The sequence below is a fragment of the Gracilinanus agilis genome, chromosome 2 (assembly GCF_016433145.1).
Source record: "Gracilinanus agilis isolate LMUSP501 chromosome 2, AgileGrace, whole genome shotgun sequence".
NCBI lineage: Eukaryota > Metazoa > Chordata > Mammalia > Didelphimorphia > Didelphidae > Gracilinanus > Gracilinanus agilis.
Window position 1 is genome coordinate 712,236,542 of NC_058131.1, and position 6,733 is coordinate 712,243,274.

Consider the following 6,733-nt stretch of genomic DNA (forward strand, 5'->3'; position numbering starts at 1 on the left):
ATTTTTTTGTTATCCTTTAATTTCCTGAACTGAACAAAGTGTCTTCAGCATTCCATGGAGAGTTTCCAGTTTGAGGCAAGGTGATTTATGAAGTGTGACTTCTTCCATCTCTCTCGTAGATTTTCCTCTTTATTTGATTGCTGATCCTCGCTCGCTTCATGGATATTTTCCTCACTTTTATAATAGAGATATCATTTGGTGACCCTAAGCACTGGATCATGCCATACTCGCTTCCTCTCCCCCCACTTTCTAACAAATAAACTTCCCTCCTTTTAGTGTGGTCTTCCAAAAGTGTTGGAGAAAGGCCTTTAGCATCATAGACAGAATTGGGAGAAATATTAGATGCCTTCTAGCCCAACTTCCTCATTTTATAAATGTTGAGATTGGGACAAGAGAGCTTAGGTGGTTTGTCCATAGTCAACATTGTCATAGTAAAGTAAAGAGTTAGACTTCACCCAGGTTTTCTGATCATAAATCTGGCAATCTTTTGAATGCATCTCCATGTGTCTGGAGATATTTGCTGGAAGAAGGCATAGGGAAGAAAGATGCTAATGCTCCATTTATATATTTCTGGTCATGACCTTGAAATGGGAAATGTTTGTGTGTGTGTGTGTGTGTGTGTGTGTGTGTGTGTGTGTGTGTGTGTGTGTTTGTGAGTGTCCATATGTGTCCATGGTGGGAAGCAGGAATGGATGATGTCACAGAAAATACAGTAGGTAATATAGGATAGTAGTCTAACGCTACCTTGGATAAACATAATGTAGGACTCACCACTAACTTCTGATGAAGGACAGATATCCTATGAATGTGCCCTTTTAACTCTCAGGATAAGAAACCAAGCTCTGAGCTCTGCAGGATCTAGACTGTGAGAGTAGAGAAGCTTTACCTGCCACCAGGATGAAAGTCATAAGCCCATGGACTCTTGGGCAAACATTTCTGGCAAACATTTGTCTGTCCCATTTGGGTCTTCTTTCTTTTGGAGAAGACCATTTTATGACTCAAGAGCCAACTGATATATACCCCTCTTATCACTGGACCACTGGGGTCCATGTTTCATAAGCAATTGTGGCATGAAACAGACAGTATTAGAAAGAAAGTACCTACCTGGCATTGATCCCCTTGGTCATGTTGTATTCTTGAGGGATGAAATGTTGACTAATTAATAAATAATTCTGTTGCCTTTGACTCAGAGAAGCTTATATATTACCTCCTTAACTGATGACAATCATCCCATAATCCTTTATTGCTTAGCACTTCCCCTTTGGGGTTTGGAAATGAAATTGCCTGTCCTTTCCTAATTCATATTTGTATTTTCAGTAGTTTTTTTTTTCTCATCCTCTCCTCTTCTGGGGAAGACCCCTTAGACTAGTGCCAGTAATTGAATTATTCCTCAATTATATGAGATGAGCATACAATTGGAGCAACAGGATGCTAGTCTCTGTATGCCATTATCCATGCACAATTCCAGAATAATGAACCTAAGAAAAACTGCAAAAGGAGAACATTTGTTCAGGGTCTTCAGTCTTTATCATTTCAGTCTATTAGTGGCAAAATAGGCACTTAAATAGTAAAAGAATTATAGATTTAAAATTAGATGAGAACTCAAAGGTACTCTAGTTCTGGAGTTCATTTTTAAAAGTATATTTTTTACACATTATATACTTATATAATTTTCAATATTTATTTTCTGATGTTTTGCAATCCATGTTCTCTCTCCCTCCATCTGCCTTCCTGAAGAATTATGTATATATTACTTGAATTCTTCAATATATATATACATATATATACATATATATAATATTATAATATAATATAGTACAATATAGTTTGTACCCATAATATATAGTAACATTTTTCATGTTCATTATATTGTGAAGAAGACATACATATTGCTTACACTAGATAAAAGTTAATGGAGAAAATAAAGAATGGTATGTTTCAATTTGTGTTGGACTCCTGTTCTTTCTATGGTAGTGAATATACTGGGTTTTTTTTTTGTTTGTTTTGTTTTGTTTTTGTCATGAGTCCCTTGGAGTTGCTCTGAATCCTTGCCTTCTTGATAATAGTTAAGTCATTCACACTTGATCATAAAGTGGGGTACTTGATAACACGAGTCCAGACATCCAGAAATTCGATAACTGGAACCATTATTTATTGGTTAAAGAAGGAGAAAAGAGAAAAATTAGTATAATTACCAGCTGGGATAGTCTCCCCTAGTAAAAAACTGTGCAGACTAACAGTACAATACAGCTTATATAGGTTTGCATGATACAAGGCTATTCACTTTTACATCCAGGTTCTTATTTGTCTAGCCCAGTGGTTCCCAAACTTTTTTAGCCTACCACCCCCTTTCCAGAAAAAAATATTACTTAGCCCCCTGGAAATTAATTTTTTAAAATTTTAATAGCAATTAATAGGAAAGATAAATGCACCTGTGGCCATCACCACTCCCCTGGATCGCTGCCTCCCCTACCAGGGTGTGGTGGCACCCACTTTGAGAATCATTGGTCTAGACAAACTCATCACAAAACCTCGGTAATGATAAGTGGGTGACATTTAGGATATTTATTCTTCACATATACCTAAACACTCAACCTTAGTTAGCTATATGTTTACCTTGCATTCCATCCTGACCTATTTGTTTGTACTTAAACACTTATCCAAAGTTACCTATGTCCCTTTGTGGGAAGCCAATAAGAGAATAGATAAAAATCTGAGACCCCTCTTTTGACACCTCTTATGATCCATACTTTTTCTTATTGGAAAAACATTATAGACTTATTGAAAAGCTTTGAATCCTTAGCAGACCAGCAACTACTGAGTTAAAAATTTCTCTCCTTGATAATTAAGAAGTCTGAACTCTAAAAAATATAGTCAAGACTGGACACAGACAAAGATAGAGATAAGACTGAAGCCAGACTATTTGACCAGGTGCAGATCTGTAAATCAAGGCAGAATGCAATCAGTAAACATCTCCATGAAATATATTTCTGCTCCCAGAATAACCCCTACTAATTGGTAGTTGGAATTTGGCCCTTGTCCTTGTACCTATATCTCTACTTTTTAGACTTTAATGGATAATACATAATTGTGTATGATTTGTAACCCCTTCACAGCTGTGACTCTTTTTTTGTGTTCTTTGTTTGAAACCAGTATAAAATAAACTCCAAAGTCCATAGAGATTAGCTCAGTATGGGCTAACCACTAGTCTGGTTGTTCTCATTTTCTTTCTCCTGTCTTAACAAACCTATGCCACAAAACGCCACTCAGGACCCCTACCATATAGAGCTAGCTCTCTATATCCCTTTGTTGTCCATAGGGGAATATGGACTCTGACCTACCACTTGCCTAGGTTGCTTGGCCTCCTAGAGGGATTAGGATAGTTTCCTAAATAATGCAGGAATGGGTTAATCTACTTCAATTCTACTTTATTCTCTAATCTATTCCATTTATTCAGTCTACTTCAATCATCATACATTATTGTTGTTAATATCCACAATGTTCTCCTTGTTCTTCTCTCTTCACTTTGTATCACGTCATATCAGTCTTTCTAGGGTTTTTGTGATTATCTTGATGGCCATTTCTTATAGCACAATAGTATTCCATTACAGTCATCTTCCCCAACTCTTCAGCCATTCCCCAATTAATGGACATCCCTTCAGTTTCCGGTTCTTTGCCACCACAAAAAAAGCTGCTATAAATATTTCTCTCCAGGCAGGTCCTTTCCTCCACCTTTAATCTTTTGGGATACAGAGAGAGCAGTGGAATTGCTGGGTCAAAGAATATGAACAGTTTCATGGCCCTTTGGGTGTGGTTCCAGATTGCTTTCCAGAAGGGTTGTATCAGTTTGCATCTCCAACAGCAATGTATTAGTGTTGATTCTGGGATTCTTAATCTACCATCCATGAACTCCAAATATTTCTGTACCCTTTGATGGGAAAAAAGACATCTTTAACTCAACTAACCTCTATCTGAAGTTTAACATTTCCTTTGATTATGAACATAAGCAAAAGATATTATTCCATGTGGGGATCTGACATGGGCATTGTGCAGAGATGGCATGGACCCTGTACCCCTTAACTCAGACAGGCTGTGAACAGGGAAATTCCCTTTCCCCCTTCCTGCCCTGGTGACTCTAGAGGCAAAGACCATTGTCCTTGGAATTCCTTTAAGTTGAGATAGACAAGGAGATACACCTCTGGAACTGCAACTGTACAGTCTAAGCCATAGACTGTAGCAGGTCTCGGACAGAGCCTGCACCCACTGAATGCCTGAACTGAATGCCTGAGTGCAAGGAGTCACGTACACACTACGGGAAAGGATACAAAAGGGAGAGAACTGGGGTACTTGGGGGCAGCCTCCCATGGCTGTTCCACTCATGCTGTCTTGCTGGCCATTAATCCTATCTTACTAATAAATCTTTCTTTTTACTTTTAAGCTAAGTATGGAGTCCTCTTATTCTTGAGAATGGTTTCCTTCCCAAACCCAGTGGTTCACCATTTGCTCCCCTATAACAGATCGATGCATTTCTTTAGGTTTCTCAAAGGGGTTAATAGCACAGTAGAAAATTAGGAATCTGTTCTAGAACAACTCTTTACCTTTCTAGATGAGAAAGCTGTGGTCCAAGAAATTAAGGAACTTTCCAATGTTACAAAGGTAAGAGACTTTACAAGTGGTAAAAGTCTGATAGGTCATACCTCCTTCAGAAGATTTGAAGGTAGATTGCTTCGAGGATATGGAAGTAGGACAAATAAAATATGGACCCTCCCTCTTCACACATTTGTGTATTGTTGGAATCTGACTGCGTTGGACAATAATGAGAACTATGATGGAGTAAAAAAGCTGCAAAATGGCAATGTTTAGCTTGGGATTCTTTCCATAGCACCAGACAGAAAGGGTCTTGAAATATAAGCAGTACGCTAATGGTCATTCCTATGTGCATAGGAGTCAAAGGACAATCATCTGTCTCAGAAATACAAAGGAATTCCACTCAACAAACAATTATATGCACCTGTTATTTGGAAGTTCTTTAATTAGATTGGGTGGGACAAACTTAAGAGAACTTGCCCTTGAGGAACTCACATTCTATTGGGGGGGAAATATGGAAGTAAATGTGACCACAAAATATGTAGTGTAGTGCAAATGGGGTGCATGTCAGCCATGCAAAGACTTACTGCAGAGTTTCTGTCAGTTAAAAAAAGGGCTTAGAATCTTGAGGAGTGGCAGTTGACCCTGGAGACTCGTAGAGAGTACAAGGGTCAATCGGAGCTCTGTCTTTGGATTGAAAACCTGACCTATATTCTGCAGCTTTTCTCTTAAAATTTGTTAGTTTATTTATTTCCTTTGAATCTCCCTAACCTCCCTTGTTCCCATCATCATTTTTCCCTTCCTAAATCTCTTGGGGGTTTTGAAAAGAGGGTGGACCTTGGGTTGAGCTTTCAAACTTGGTAGACATAGTTTCCCTGTAGTCAAATAGGGCTTACCCTTGTTACAAATTATCTCTTTAATTATTGTATCCAACTTTCCTTATCCTATAGGCTACAAAACCTGGGAGCTGATTTAGGCAGTTTCCTATCTCAGTCTCACACTCCTGGCTCCCTTCCCCACCTGAAGCTTTCTCTAGGCAGCTGTTAGAGTTACCTTGTATATTCTATCCCTTCCAATCAATCCTAAACTTCAATAAACCCTGTTTTGTCATGTAACCAAAGCCTTTGGGTACTTCATTAGTTGATTGATAAGAGAGGGAGAAAGGAGAAAGGAAATAACATTCTCTCTGGGTCCTGAGGGATTGAAGGTGTCCATTTTGAAGGAAGTGAGATCTCAATACTTCCTCTGAATCTTCCTTAGTGAACCTGAGAAATGGACTAGAAGCCCTCTAGTCAGTTTCGAGCCATTCTTGGCTGGCCTTAACCTTTGTCTGTAGAAGTGCCCTTCCTACTTGAGGGGCTCAGTCTGATGCCTTTAGTGACTCTGCCTTCAAACCTGTGTTGCAGTCTGTGTTTCCCAGGCAGTAGCTGTTTGCACAAAGTATCTCATCCTCTCCTTTACAACTCCTTATACCTCAGTGTTTATATTCCCTAAACCCAGTCATTCCCTTACCTCTCCTACTATCTCAATCTAATACCTTCACCATTGTACTTTCCTTATCCACTTTACTGCCTTAGGGATCCACAAAACCCTATCCACAGTGCCTTATCCCCTATTCACTCTACCTTTAGTCCCTTGCCTGCCTTATCCACTATTATAACCCTACCTCTGGCTTAATTTCCTTATTACCTCCAGCCCTTGGTCTCATATCACCCTATTGCCCTATTCCCTTATAACATCTAACTTAAATTCTTATTACATCTATTGACTTATTACCTTATTACAGTAGACAGTCATTTCTGAGGGTAGGGCACAGGTTTAATATGAAATATTAAAAAAATATCACAGAAATTCCAAAGGGGACAATAGTACAGTAGGGAAGAGTGGCTAAGGAGGTAGTGAGGGGATGCAACTGAATTGGATGGGTCTGAAAGAGCAGGAGTAGTGATCTAGGATCTCTCTCTCTCTCTCTCTCTCTCCATATATATATATATATATGGATATATATGTATTATATTATAATATAATATATTATATATTTATTATATTTTATATATAATTATATAATTTTATATATAATTATATATTTTTTGTGTATATTTATATATATAATATATAATATATAAGATGTGGAATCACCTGGGGT